The following is a 15156-nucleotide window of genomic DNA, read 5'->3' as shown; positions in this document are numbered from 1 at the left end:
CACTCCTTCCTCTTCCGCTCCTCTCCTTCTTATATTTACTTTTACAATGAAATCTCTCCTCCTTTGACTTATTTTTTTTCTTGTTTCCTAACAAGGTCAAAATGCCTTAAAGCATCAAATCAATCTGTTCATCTCAGTCATTATGCCAGCGGGCTGCCTTAAAAATGGGAATTGAAACTCTCATTAGAGCACTACTTTTTCATTTTATCTGGCATAGAAGTGAATATAAAGTGTAAGCAAACACTTATGACACCACCTTTTCTGGAGTAGTCTAAAATTTATACACAAAATTAACATTCTTTTTTTCTGTTTAAAAAATCTTTTTGTGATACATATTTTATTACAAAGCAAGGGTTATAAAAAATTTTTATGATTCTTTTGAATTTTGTGACACCAAATTTAGATCCTACAAAATTGTAGGCTTTTTGTTTCCTTCTGTTCTGGAACAGAATATAAAAACACCCAATTAAAATTAAAAGCTCCATCAAAAGAGTCTTCCTTAATTAGAGATATCCCTAAGCATCATTCAGCTACATGTTTGATTTCCCAGCATAGCACTCACCAACAGTGACTAGAAGACGTAATTATTTACTCAGTAAAAAATTGTTAAAATTTAGCTATAAAAAGGAAAACGGAAAGGTGATAAGAGATATAGAAATTTAGAACTATTTTTAAAATTTTCTATTTTTACCCCTTGTTTTTTGAATAGTAAAGATGAAACATAAAACTCTCTTAAGGTTCTTAAGTACCTTATAATCTGGAGACTCTCGCTGCAGTCCAGACTCCTACATTAGCCTCCTGGGTGACCTCAGGCAAGTCATTGAACTGTTCTGAATCACTGTTTCCACATCTCTCTGCTAAGTATAATAATAGCACTCAACTCTGTCTTTCTGATTTCTAAGGGAGTATATTAGAATGAGTGACTTGGATCCTGATTCATCACATACAGCAGAATAGCCTCCCTCCCTACCTCAGATGTCATCTTCATCTTTCTGCCACCAGGAACAAACACACCCAACTGCATGTTTATGTAACTCCCCTCTTTTCAGAGGACAAGATATCCCTCCTCCTAATCAGCCCTAATGTCTTAGCTATGCTCTGATCTCCCTTTTTTCCTACACCCCATGAGGTCATGGAAATGTGGCAGGAAAACTAATCAACATAAACCATCTGCCATCAGTTACCCTCTCATTCCCCTATATCTTCAGATCATCCCACACGCTCGCCTGCTTTTCCCTCAGCCTGGACATGCTTAAGTTTCTCCGATTCTCAAATCTCTACCTTGACCCTGCATCACTTCTACCTAACAACTAGCACCTCTTCTTTCATTCAGACTTTTCAAAAGCTTCATCATCCCCCTTCTTTAACAGGATTTGCTTGCTGAGGTAAGAACTGATCTCCTAATTGCTAAATCTAACATTTTCTTATTCCAGTCCTTGTATCTTTGCACAGCATCTGATATGTTGACTATGCCCTCCTTCTTGCAACTCCCTGCTCTGTAATTTCTGTGACACCTTAATCTCCTGGTTCTCCTCCCTCAATGACTATTGTTTCTGTCTCTCTCCTCTGCCTCTGCTCACCTTCTGAATGATGGTTTTCCCCAGCAATCTGGTCTATTCCACTTATCTTCCCTTGTGAGACTTCTTGCTGTCAAAGGTGGTGGTGATGGTGTGTGTGGGAGGGGTGGGGGTGATTTATCATTTCGGTTGCAACTTCTAATCAAATGATTCACACATCTCTGAAATAGGAACTATAGTGGGGTTCATTCCACCTTGATTTGGGTTGAGGCCCGAGACAACGGATGTCATCTAATTCCCAGAGTAAAGTTCACCTGAGCAGAACTTGAAGTGGAAAGCATATCTTAGATGAGAGTTGTCCTAATGTATCTTCACAAAGTGGAGCTGCAGAGCGAGGGTGGGGAAGGGTCATAAGTAATCAACCAAAGGAGACATACTGTTGACATGGAGGGAGCTACAGTAAGCATAGCTTAGTATGTAATTATTCAATGAGCTCATAAAAGTGCCCACAAGAGAAAGAAGCACCTTGAAACATCTAGAACAACCAGAGCAGCCCAATACAAGATTACATTGGTCCAGACCTTTCCTGATCTTTACTTTCCTCCCTCATCCCATCCCTACTGTTGTATTCCAAAGTGTGAAGGGGAAGAAGTTTTAACTTAAAATGCCAATTTGAAATTTCAACTAGTACATGAGATCAAATATTTTAATTCTTAAAATGAAACTATTGGGGGAAATGATCAAAAAGCCTATATGGCTGCAATCTTCCAAGTTGCATTTATTAAGTAAAATAATAATTATGTTACCAGCCCAGACTCTTCTCTGAGCTTCATGTTCATCATGATCCTAACATCCAATCACATATCTTCATATGGAAGCATCAATTTGTACATGTTCCAAACTAAACTCATCCTCACCTAAACTTGTTCCTGTCTCTTTTTTCTAAGTCATTGGCGTCAACCATTGTTGATTCCCATATTTATACCAATATTCCAGTCAAATCAACTACTAAGCATTTTTCTGTTCTTTACACTTGGTTCTTCATGCCATTGTGTGAACTTAGGTTTCTATCATTGCTCCCTGGACTACTGCACTAACTTGTCTCTCTGACTGTGGTCCTGATATCTCAAATTTACTATTGACAGGGGGAAAGCCTTCACTGGGGTAAACTATTTAAAATAAAAATCTGATAGCATAAAACCCTTCAATGATTTCTCACCACTCAAAGAATGAAGTCTGAACCCTTTATCAGAGAAATTTGGACTTTTAACTACCTCTCTATTTTCATTTCTAGCTGCCTGTGGCATCAACTTATACAGTCCAGCAATACTGAGCTGTCTGGATCCTTTGCACCCACCAAAACACACAAACACCTCAGTGTTTTCGGCTTCACTCTCTTTGATCATTCTGTTATTAATACCTCGGGATGTCTTTCTTTCCTATCCTTCTCATACCCCCAAACTCTGTTCATCCTATAGGATTCCATTCAGACATCAACTCCTTGAGGAAGCCAATTCCAGTTCTTCCCTCCTATAGACAGACTATGTAGACAGACCCTTTTTACACATGATATGGCATAGTTCTATCTCTACAGATATTGCTCCACACAGTACCTTTCTGTTTATTTATCTGTCTCCATCACTAGATTATAGTGCTGGAGAGAAATGGTTATATATAGCCCCAAAGCAAAGTGTTTGGCACATGGCACACATGTGAACATTTTTGGAAAAAACAAAGGAATTGTATAAAAGTATTTTACAAACCTTCCTTCATCATATTATTTATTGCATTTGACCCTCAGAACAAAATTATGAAGTAGATATTTTTATTTCTATTTTACAAGTAGGGAAACTGAGCATAAGTAAGCTGCTAACATCCACCGAGTGAATTAAGTGTAGCAAGGGACATGTATCTATGTCTCTTAGGTCCAAGATTCATGCTTAGCCCTTTGAACCACACTGACACTCTTTGGATAGTGACACTAAATGTATATGTGAAATAAAGCATGAGATGTCTGATAATGTTAACAGGAGTTTCCTCTAGCCTGAAACACCAAAAAGAAAAGAAACAAATTATAGTAAAAATAAAAAAAAGGGCCAAAGATGTTTGAGTATGGAGAGAAGAGGTAAAGGGCCACAATACCTTTGAGACCTGTGGGTTTTATGTGACACGTCTATCTTAGTGCATCGTATTATTAGATGGAGAAGTTTTTAAACTACCACATAATCACATTGGCTTATTCAAAGCAACTCCACAGTGCCAACTCTGTAATTCTTTGCATAAAACACAATTGTTTGTGAGGCTGAATCAGAGTCTGTTTTCCCTAGGAAGCCAGCATGGCTCTGGCACGACAAGAAAACTGTTCTTTTGGTTTCAACATATTCATCTGGATCTGGATCTCATCTTAGAAAAAATTTCCACTCTTTAATGGCAGCCTTAGGAGTCTTTCTTTCCAGTTTTTGTCGACATCATGTTTGAGATAGCAACCTACGCTTTCTCTCCCTGCCTTTTCCCTGTTCGCTGATTTCCCATTGAAGTAAGAGGTAGATTCTGAGCTCATTGCCTCAGGGAGAAATGAGGAGAGGTAGAAAGATTTTAGGACATTAGGTAATGGGAACATAGAGAGAGGGCTGAAACCCAGCTACCAACTCTCCTTACTGCCCCTCCCCCGAGGCTATGTTCTTGAGATTAGAGAGGTCCTGGGCTCTGCTCCCCAGTAGTATCATCAGGGAGATGGCAAGGCCTCAGGAGAGAGATGGCCTGTTGGGTCTTCTAGGCAGATAGGGTCAGAAGAACCCTTGCTTCAGATTCCTGGGACCCAAGCATGGGAAGGAAGCAATAGAAGGCTACCAGACCTAAATAAGCTATGAGAATAGGGACAAACTTCCTTTTATGGTCAAGTCAGTCTGTAGGCCTAATGACCAAAGACAAGGTTGTTCTATGGTCATACTTGTCAGTAAGACCCAGAAGTTGTGACTCACCCTTGAGAGTGAGAACGCCAGGATGTTCTGAGTTTAAGCTTTCTGTCCTATTAAGTAGTTCAGGACTCAGAGACAAGAATTAAGAATGTTAGTGAAAGTAAAGTCAATAATATTTATTGCATTTCCAAGTTTGCAAATTGAGTTGCAGAAATAAGTAGTAGTAGTAGTAATAATAATAATTATAATATACAGAGGGATTTCTTCAGATACCTGACTGAGAGTGATCTCCAAAGCTGCCTCTACAGTATGCGAGGTTGGCAGGATCACCTGGGCCTTACAATCTTGTGGGTGATGATATTGGGTATGAATAGCACTGTAGGAGAACAGAGGCAAACTCCCCACTTCTGTATCCGAGTCCTTATCATCAGGCATCCTCCTGCTCCTCCCATGTTCTTCCCATTCACTTTAAACAAAACCACAAGACTGCAATGTCAGAAGAGGTAAAAAATCACTGGGACTCCTTGACTTTGAGGCATGCTCTCTAAGCAAGTAGCCCTGGTTGTATCAACTCTTGCATCCAGCTGCCCCCTCAGAGAAATAGATTTTCCAAACATAATATTTTTCATGATACACCACTGTTGCCTCTGAGCTGTATCTGACCGTGGTCTTCTCCAGTGCTTTTCTTCCTTGAATCATCCTTAAAGCAAACAAGAGCCGTAAATGTAAATACAGACACTGTATAAACATCCGTCAGCCCAGGCTGCTATCTGAGGTTGCCCTGCGTGATCTGGAGACAACAGAAACAGTCTGCCTGAGGTATAGGACTGCAAGGCAATGAGGAAAATAGAGGGAGAAATAAGAAAGAAACATTCCAACCTCATAGCCTCAGCAGCCCTTCACTTCTAACTGCCTTTGAAGCCAGAAGGCCAAGGAAACGATTCTCTTTAAGAAATGTCAGAGTTAATTTCCAGGCCTTTCTAGCACCAACAGGAAGTAAGATCAGAGAAAAGCCAGCATATTTACATCACTCTTCATTCAGTCCTATACTCCACATTTGTCTCTATCACAAAATACAGAGCAACAACCTGTCAGGCACTGCACATGAGTCATCTAATCCTAAAAACAGCCTAGCAAACTAACTCTTATTATTCCCTTTGACAAATTGGAAAAATGGGACTCAGAGGATAACTTCCAGTTAGAAAGAACCAGAGCTGGGATCTGATCTGAGATCTTTCCCATCTCCCCACTCTACTGCACTGCTCCCTCGCTAGCTTTTCTTTAGCATATACACTAACTAATGCTTGAGTGACTAGTGACTATATCCGCATCTTTCAGGGCCACTCAAAGTCAGAATGACCTTAAAATACAAATAAGATCATGTCACTCCACTGCTTAAGACGCTAATGCATTCTAATCACACTTAGAATAAAATCCAAATTGTATTTCATGGCCCACAGATGATCTCATCCTTGCCTAACTCTAGAGCTTCATCTACACTCTCCCCATCACTTGCTCTGCTCCAACCATCCTTCCCTTCATTCCCTTATAGGGTTCTGCATTGGCCTTTTGCTTGAAGGTTCTTGTCACAAATTCTGAAGTGGCTGACGTCTCTCTGTTCAGATATCAGCTCACAGAGTAGCACTGTTTAGGTATTTATTCATTAGCTTGTTGACTGTATACCCTTGGTATAAGGTATAACGTAATATGAAAGGGGTCACATCCGTCATTCATTGTTCTATCCCCATTGCTCAGAATAGTGTCTGGTACAGAGGAGGAGCTCAATAAATATTTGTTGACTGAATTAATTTGTTATGACTAAAAAATTTAAAATGTTAGATCATTATCTTTTTACTGGTCATTAATATATATTTGGCATTCACAAAATATTGAGGGTTAATATTGGCATATAGTCTGACTTTGCCATTTTCATAGGCTATATATATATATAAAATATAAATATATATATTTATATTTTAGTTTCTTTTTAAAATTGAATTTATTGAGGTGACATTGATTAATAAAATTATATAGATTTCAGGCGTACAATTCTATAATACATCATCTATATATTGTATTGTGTGTTCACCACCCCAAGTCAAGTTTCCTTCCATCATCATTTAGCTTCTTCTACCTCCTCCCACTCCCCTTTCTCTCTTGTAATCACCATACTGCTGTGTGTCTATGAGTTCTTTGCTTAATCTCTTCCCCTTCACATATATTTTAATATAAATGTTAATTTTTTTTCATATCCACAGCTATTCTAGATTCAGAATCTGTGTTCTGTTACTAATAAGTATCTTTTGTAAAACATGATTTCCCATAAATCTTTTATGTTGTTTATAGCTTCTTGTTTTGATTGTTCAGTTTTTTGTTATATATTGAAAATGATAGGATTAAGTAAGCATCTGCTAAGTAGAATTGACTTATTAACAAGGTCCCAGTGAAGTAAATGGTGCAAATGTCTGCTTGCAGTTGGCAATACTTATTCCAAGTTTTATCTGTTCACTAACTCTTGCCCTTTCCTGCTAATGGTGACATTTAGACATATCCATCTTGCCTTTAGAATTAGCTCTGCATAACCCTTTTGACCAATTCTGAGAGTGTCAGACTGCCAGTCTGGGACTGAGAAATTAAACTGACCTGGCAGGGGCTTATTTTCAATCTTAAACCCCATTTCTAATAGCTGGGCTTTTATTTACAACATCATGACATTTGCAGAGGGCATCCTGACTCCACCACATATTAGCTGTGCAGACTTAGGTGAAATAATAAAAAAAATTCCCCTAACCATAGATTCCTCATTTGTAAAGGAATCTTTAATATTTGTGGGCAGGAGGCTTGTTGGCCAGTGCTTTGGGAAAATCATACTTATGAGGGATGAAGAGGACAGAGTTAGGCAGAGGAAATGAACTGTGATGCTGCTGTAACAGAGGCATCAGCTGAATCTACTGATGGTCTGGAGCTGGCAGGGCCCATCACTGATGCCCTTGATTGAAACTAAGATTGCCTTCACAATCCACATAAATCAGTCACTGGATGCAGGCTGTCCCCAGAATTGAGTGTGACCCTGGGCAAGGTGGCTATCTTTGTTTGAGAGCAATTCCTGATAGGGATCAGGCAAGGGCCTTCAACTGCCAACATCTGGAGGCATCTGGGGGAGTGAGTGGTTTTGTCCTTAAGGTGGGGTCTGGGTGGTTCCCCTCAAGATCCATTACATGGGCTTAATCATATTTCTTCGTCAAGTTTCATGTGATATCAAGTAAGATCATGTGTGTTGAAAGAACTCGCCTAGTCTGTGGCACTTAGAAGGCACCCAATAAAAATTTGCCACATGAATGAATGAAAGAAAAACAAATAAATGTTTACAGATGCCACATCTTATTGTCAGTATTTGCTATTTCCTATCTGTCGTGTGTGTGTGTGTGTCTCCCTCTCTTGCACAAAGTGACTCTACAGACTAAATGTTTTAGAGAAGCTCTACTGGGAATACTATGAGGGGCCTGTCTCCATTTCACAAACTGATCCATTTTCCCATTAGCTTTGGTTAACCAGCTCCACCTCAAAGTCAAGTAAAGAGTTAGACTAAGTAGGTTGAGTTGGTCAGCTACAGGTTGGATGCTGAAGACAGAATTTTGGGAATCTGTAGTACTAGAGTTAGGCTGACTGGACTCTAATACTTCACAGAATTTTAAAAAAATAACTTCTATTTTTTAGGCTCTGAGGCTAACCTATCAAGGAAATATTTTCTAATTATTTCATATTAGCTGGCTCATTCATGAGATTTGTAGAAACAAGGCAAATGTAATACATTTCCTGAATTAAGAGAAAGTCATGTGGTTATTGCTTTTACAAAGTAAGAATTCACACTACTCTATATAGACTAGTTCCCATATTTTAAAGAAATTCTTCCAATAAATACACTTTTATATATGTTAATTAACACACTTAGGAGACTGAAACTTCTTTTTTCACCTATAGAAAGGCTTAAATGAATTGCCTAGGTGCAGAATCTGTAAGAGAGAGTTATTGCTTCTAATTTTGACTATTATGCCATTTCCGCCCCCTATAATACCACAGTAATTTTATTTTCAACTTTAAAAATTTGTCTCCATAGCATAGGGAATATAGTCAATAATATTAGGATGAGTATATGTGGGGTCAGTAGGGTACTTGAAGCAGCGGGGGGACCACTCTGTGAAGTACATGGTTTCTGAACACTTTGCTGTACATCTGAAAGTAATATAGAATAACATTTAATGTATGCTGTAATTGAAAAGTAAATTTAAAAATAAAATATATTTTTCTTCTTACTGTATAATTAGTTAACCCTTTCATTCCATCATCAACCATATTTGTACCACTTATTATATGTCAGGTCCAGGCCACAAGACAAAAACACGGTGTCCCTAAAAGCAAGTGCCCGTGTGAATAACACCCACTACTGCAACAAGAGACGCAGCAGAACAAAGCCTCAGACCTCTGTGAGCTGAATCTATTTCCGTCAGCTTCCTACCCGTTAGTCAATCCCTACAGAATGTAAAGCTAGGCTATTTATATGGTTTTCAAGTTTCTTAAGACAAAGTAGTTACTTCCAACTTCAAATAAATACCAATAAAGTATAAAGTTCATTTTCAGCCCTCAGGGTGACAAATATCCTTAGAATAGGTTATTTCTTCTCACATGAACATCCTGAGTACGTGCTATTTAGACTCCAATATATACGTGACCTATGGTCAAAGGAGAATCATAATCCCCCAGAATTATACATTTTATGACTTTAATAAGGTGATGACAATGGCTCTGTTAATATTTTTTGAATTCTAGTACAATCACAATTGCACTAATACAGGGTGATTTTCAAGGGAACAAAACTAAAATAAAGCGTTCCTTTAGAAAAATCTCCAACGAGAGCTATCTTATGACACGGTATCTCCCTGGAGAGTGGTTACAGAATTTTCTTGCAGAAAACATTTTATGAGATGAAAATGGAATGCATTTGTTTCCTTGGAAACAAACCCTTTCACCTTCATTGCACAGAATTTTAAGCAAAGAAAATTTAGAAATTAGGCCCAGAATCTACCTATTTTAAACTAATGGAATTTTCAAATACATATTATTAGAAATAATGTGCAATAAATCCCATTTAGCTCAGTTGAGGTCAAACGAATAAACCTTTAAATGACTTAGAAGTATAGATATCCGGCAATCTAAACACTGAAATAGAGTTACTTAAGAACTCACACTTAAATAGCTTTAGAAAATCCCTCAGTTAAAAACATCGCTGACTAAAATAACCTCAGTCATAAGGAAAAAGCTAAAACAGGTATAAATTGAGTGATAAATACATTAGTTATTAGAAATTTCTGCAATGAGAAAGTCAACACTGACTCTTGGCCAGTCTCAAGCCAATAATATCTGGGGATAGACAATGTTCTCTTTAGGGAAATTAATTCTGTTTTCTTTGCTGAAGAGGTCTTATAGCTCTACACTTTTTACATCCCAGAACTGACCTCCTGGATATACTTAAGAAGCCACAGGCTTTCTTTTCTTTGTATTATATAGTATTTGTAGTGTAAAGACCAAAACATAGGTGGGGCACTAGACAGGTTAATGCTAATTCTGACATTTCTCATGCTCAGTATTATTACTTTAGTAAAAGTAATCCTATCTTTAATTAAATTCTATACCTTTTAACTTCTCTACTTTAAACCCTAGAATAAAAATGTTACAGAAATACATCCATTTTTCCCTTTGTTTTTTTAATGAAATGATTTAGATAAGCACTGAACATTATACCCTGTCTTCAAAGTTCAAACCACTTACAAGTGTTCCTAATGTGTAAAAAAAATTCTTTTAAATTTTTTTTATTTTTAAACAATTTTAAACTTACAGAAAAGTCACCATTAAAGTAGAGTTTCTGTGTATCCTTTGCCCTTCACCCAATTTTCCTAAAGTTAATATTTTGCATAATAGTATAGTTACCAACACTAAGAAATTTTTTAAATTCTTTTTTTATTAACTTTATTTAGGTTATAATGGTTACTATGAAGATACAGGTTTCAGATGTGGGCTTCTATGTTACAATATCTGTATATTTCTCTATGTGCCCATCACCCAAAATCATATCTTCTCTAGTCACCATATATTAAGACCCTCCTACCCCTCCCCACTTCTCCCCTCTGGAAACCATCACACTGCTGTTTGTGTCCATTAGTTTCAGTTTTATATCCCACACATGAGTGAAATCTATGGTTCTTAACTTTTTCTGACTTATTTCACTTAACATAATATTCTCAAGGTCCATCCATGTTGTGGCAATGGCAGCATTTCACCCTTTCTTATGGCTGAGTAGTGTTCCATTGTGTTCATGTCCCACGTCTTCTTTAACATGATACAATGCTTTTAACTGACCGGCAGTCTTTATTCTTATTTTACCAGTTTTTCTACTAATGTCCTTGTTTCTTTTCCAAAATCCAATCCAGTATATCACATTACATTTACTTTTAACATTTCATTATTCATCGCCAACCTGTGACACTCCCTCTCTCTTTCTCTGTCTTTCATGATCTCGGTACTTCCAAAGAGTACCGGTTAGTTATTTTGTGGAACGTTCCTCAGAAGCGATGCGCCCATTGAGTGCATCCTATGAGGGGCACAGGATTTTGATATAGTATACTAACATTGATATTGAACTCAAACATTGGTTGAGGTTGAACCTGCTGAGTTTCTCCACTATAAAATTACTATTTTTGCTTTTGTAATTAGTAAGTAATTGGGGGTAGATACTTTGAAACTATGGAAATACCTGTTCTTTCTCAAACCTCCCTAACAGTTTTAGCATTCATTGGTAGATCTTGCCCACAAACATTACCATTACATTCTAATGCCTTTTTCTTTGTCTAATTTTTCTGCATTTATTAGTTGGAATTCTTCTGTACAGAGGAGCTGTAAGGACAGTTTTTGTTGTTGTTCTGGTTTGAAAATAAATGATCACTTTACTGCATTGCCCTAGGTCTTCTGAAACATTTACAAGTTTTAGAATACCAAGTTTTAGAATACCAAAGTTTAGAATACCAAGTTGTTAATAATAAGATGGGTTGGGATAAAGAAATTTTACTACGGGCCAAGAAAGTTAAAGTTACAAAAAAAAGAGGGTCCCTAACTCAAATATTGTAGAGAAAACTCTACCATGGAAACAATTTATTCGATATTAGTAACAACAGAGACATATTAAAAAGTTATTAAGTCTTGATTACTCAGTTACATATTCGATGAATCACCAACATTTTGCTAGGTGAGGAACTAACCTTTTTTCATGACCCAACTCAAATACCTCTTCTCAAAATACTTCTCTGACTTGGTAATTATTCACTCATTTTTATTGTCTGTTCCTGTGTGCCTCTGATATGTGCTGCATTTTTGACATTGTATTTCAATTGTGGGCATATTCATTCTCCTCCCCCCCCACACACACACGTTTTAGACTCTCATAGAAGCTCCTTGGAATCAGCCACCTTAACCATTTACTCTTGTAACTTTATCACTTAACAACGTAGTGTTAATACAGATGAGGTTTTAAATTGATGTTCAATAAATTCTGGATAGATGGATGGATGGATGAGCCAGAGGACCTACCCTAAAAAATCCAATATAGTGATGATTTCAATTATTATAGGCAAAATATGGGGAACAATATATTGTTGAAAGAGTCTGAGCAGAAAGAGTCTGGCTCAGACATTAAAAAGTTACGTAGTCATAGCAAAATCATTTTTACCTTTCCGGGTTTCAGTTTCCCTATCAGATTAGCTGACTAGATCATTTCTAAAGTCACTGTCTAAAATAATAATTTCCATCATTTTTACATCTACTTGGGTACTGCTGAAAAGGTGAGCACTTTACACTCTTTTCAAAGTGTCCAATTGAGTAAAATTTATAAGCAAGTATATGTGCTCTAAAATCAGGACTTTTATATTTTATCTAAATTGCATCCATGTAAAATTAGATTGTTTTTCATAGTACAGTCAATCTTCTGGCTCTTCAAAACCATCCAAGGGGAACGATCACTTTCCATTTCCAGCTATGACAAAAGTAAGCACATTTTTTGGTGCCTTCTCAATTCCCCTGGAACTACATTTATGCATCATGCTGGTCCTGCCTCATACCTGCTGATGTTGTTACGCATATCACCTCTCATGGGGCCAATCTGTAATTTGATAAATAAAATGAAATGCTTAATGGCATCACACAGACTTCTTTCCATAGAACAATTTTCTTTAAACTTGCTAATGAAAATAATGCCTTGGCATCTATACTATGACTACCTCCTCCCAAAGTTGAGCTAGAGGTTACATTTGTAAAATTAATCCACTTATGAGTCAGCCACCAATAATTCACTGTCTTCATTAGATGAATCTAGGTCATGGATTCTACATGTATTTCATAATAATGATTTTTTCAGTATCGAAATAAATCTCTTAGGCCTAAAATTAAACAAGAGACAGTATAATTTGTTACTCTCCATATTGTTAAAAGAGTCCATCTTTAATGAGGACAATAGTAGCACTTAGAGCTAATGCTTACTGAGCACTTCACATGTGCCAAGCAGTGTTCTAAGTGTTTTGCATGTATGAACGTGTGAATGTTCTCAAGAACCCTATGAGATGAGTATCATCATCATCCCATTTTACAGATGAGAAAACTGAGGCTCGAAGAAACTAGATAGCTATCTCAGGGCCCCACAACCAGTCAGTAGGAGCACTAGGATTGTGGCACAGGCCCTGGACCTCCAAAGTCACTGCTCTTAACCTTTACATTGTCTTAAAAAGGTAGGAGGGAAGCAGGGAGGGAGAAAGGAGAGCTAGGAGGAAGAAGGGGGAAAGAAGAAAGGCAGGAGGGGTGGCAAGCAGGGAGCTATGAAGGTTGCAAGGGTGAAAAAGTTGCAAGAGATAGAAAAAGAATGTAAAGAGAATAATATATTTAACTCAAGTTTCAAAATGACAAATCTGCTTTCTCAATGAACTGCTGTGAAACTCAGCGAAGTCATTCAGAACACCTTTGTGAACGTGCAGAACGCTAATAGACTCGTGTTAGGAAGTTATGGGAGGAGGAGTTGTAGAAATTAGAATGCCGTGTTGCTTCTGTAGAACTGCCTATCAAGAACTCTGTTGGGCTACTTTACCTGAAAACTGCTACTAATAAAGGAACAAAAACAGAGAGAGAAATAAGGGACCATTTTTCTTTTTGAGCAACAGAGGTTAAGGGCACAGCCTTCTTGTTGAATTCTTAGTCACGGCCCAAAGTAAATACTGTTTCTTTAAGAGACTCCTAACTCACCTCTGTCTAACCTCATGTAAAATACAGCATAGAGAATATTAGTCTAATATTGAAATAACTATGTATGGTGTGAGATGAGTACTAGACTTATTGGGGTGATCACTTAGTAAGTTATATAGAAGTCTACTGTATGTCAACTGTAATTGAAAAAAAGAAAAGTTTCTCCAGGAAACTGGAGAATGGTGAGATGCTCCCAGCTTAAATACAGAAATTTATTGTTTCACAGTTCTTGAGGCTAAAAGTCCAAACTCAAGGTGTTGGCAGAGTGGGTTCCTTCTGCTGGCTGTGGGGAGAATCTGTTGCATGTCTCTCCTAGCTTTTGGTCGCTTCACTTGTTCATCAGCTTATAGATGGTGTCCTCACTATGTTTCCACATTATCTTTCCTCTGTGCATCTGCCTCTGTGTCCAAATTTCCTCTTTTAATAAGGACACAGTTATATTGGATTAGGACTCTAATGACCTCATTTTAACTTAATCACCTTCACCTAATTGCAAATAAGGTGCAGTCACAGGTACTGCGGATTAGGACTTCAACGTCTTTGGAGAAACAGAATTCAACCTATCACAGCGATATTGTCCACAATCCAGCACTTCTTGCAGCGCTCCCTCTGCTCCTTGGAAATCCCAGCAGGACATGTGTGCCAGGAAGAAAGAGCTGAGGACTGTGGCAGTAACATCAGTAAAAGGGCAGGGTCTTGGAACACAGAACTGCCTTGCTAATCTGGTTCACGAAGAATGCTAAAGACAATATTATTTCTTTTGAGAAATAAGTATATTTCTTTCCTCCCTATAATCTGAGGATAAGTCCAGTTACCTGTACATGTTGCCAAGTGCACAAGCAGTTGTTCTGTGTGTCCTACTCCAGACTAATGATCATAAAGGGACAGGTTTTATCTGATTCTACAGGAATAGTGTATCAACTGCACTGTGAGAGAGACACACTGGCCAAAATCACAGTGGAAAACACACTGCTGAGCTTCTGCAACTATGCAAACTATATGATTAAGAGGTCTTCTGAAAGTATCTCCAACAATGAACTCCTGATCCTTCTCCTCCCTGATTTTCTTTTCAAAGTCCTTTGAAAAGCAACCAAAATGGAAATAATGGAACCCATTTGGGCTACCCAGCTGGATACATGGAGCTAACATGAGTCTTAAATGAGACTCATCTGTCTCTCTGAGGCCCTTCTCACTTGTAACCTTGAAAACACCAATTCATTCTCTGGACAAATTTTGCTAGTTGTAAATGAAAATGTTATAGAAGGTTATATATAAAGATGAAGTGGGTGATGCGTGTGGAGGAGATAGCTTCAGCAGTTCCTGTGAGAACCTGGGAAGGCTTTACCAAAGAGGTAACATTTGAACTGGTTTTGAAAGAATTGGTG

At 37.7% G+C, this 15156-nt stretch overlaps 1 protein-coding gene across 5 annotated transcripts in view; it reads right to left on the bottom strand.

Moving 5' to 3' along the window:
- The window catches only part of PDE4B (phosphodiesterase 4B), a 472365-nt gene that overhangs the window by 206000 nt on the left and 251209 nt on the right, over nucleotides 1-15156 (bottom strand). The window lies entirely within an intron of this gene.

The sequence above is a fragment of the Miniopterus schreibersii genome (genome assembly GCF_964146895.1).
Source record: "Miniopterus schreibersii genome assembly, chromosome: 8".
NCBI classification, from domain to species: domain Eukaryota; kingdom Metazoa; phylum Chordata; class Mammalia; order Chiroptera; family Miniopteridae; genus Miniopterus; species Miniopterus schreibersii.
This window is presented reverse-complemented; position numbering and strand designations above follow the sequence as displayed.